The sequence below is a fragment of the Salmo salar genome, chromosome ssa01 (assembly GCF_905237065.1).
Source record: "Salmo salar chromosome ssa01, Ssal_v3.1, whole genome shotgun sequence".
NCBI lineage: Eukaryota > Metazoa > Chordata > Actinopteri > Salmoniformes > Salmonidae > Salmo > Salmo salar.
The window spans coordinates 95,876,101-95,876,794 of record NC_059442.1 but is presented as its reverse complement, the minus strand read 5'-3'; positions in this window follow the sequence as shown (position 1 = coordinate 95,876,794).

Here is a 694-nt window from a genome sequence, read left to right as displayed (position 1 = left end):
TTTGTCACTTGGGTTTGTGGGTAGTTGTTTTTACACTGCGTGTATAGCCTGTAAAACTGCTACTGTTGTCACCGTCATTGTTTTTTTCAAGTGGATGCTTTACTCTTTTTTGGTAATAAAATAACCATGAGTATTCACATACCTGCTGCGCCTTGGTCCATTCATGAAGACAACCGTTACAGAACTACCCACCACCAAAGGACCAAGCAGCAGAAGAGGAGGAAGCCACAGGAGAAGGAAATGGAAGAATGGACCTGGCAGGACGAGAGAAAATTCTGGGCGGACAAGTTAAGGGAGCTAAGGGAACCCGAGAGGCAGCCCCAAGATTTTTTTGGGGGGGGGCACACGGGTAGTTTGGCCAGGCCAGGGAAGAGCCGTAAGCCAGCTACCCGTGACTACAGGGAGGTGCGTACGAGGTGGAGGGCGCCATGTTACGCTGAGGTGCGCACCATCTCGCCTATACGGACGCACAGCCCAGTGCGCCCAGTACCAGCGCCCCGCAGGTGCCAGGGCAAGAGGAGCATCGAGCCGGAACGGGTGATGCCAACCCTGCGCTCAAGACCGCCAGTGCGCCCTTTCGGTCCGGTGTTTCCCGCTAGACACACTAGCATGGAGGTGCGTGTCTCCAGGCTGGTACGTCCAATACCTGCCCCACGCATCAGGAGTCAACAGTCGTCATCGGAGCTGCCCGCCA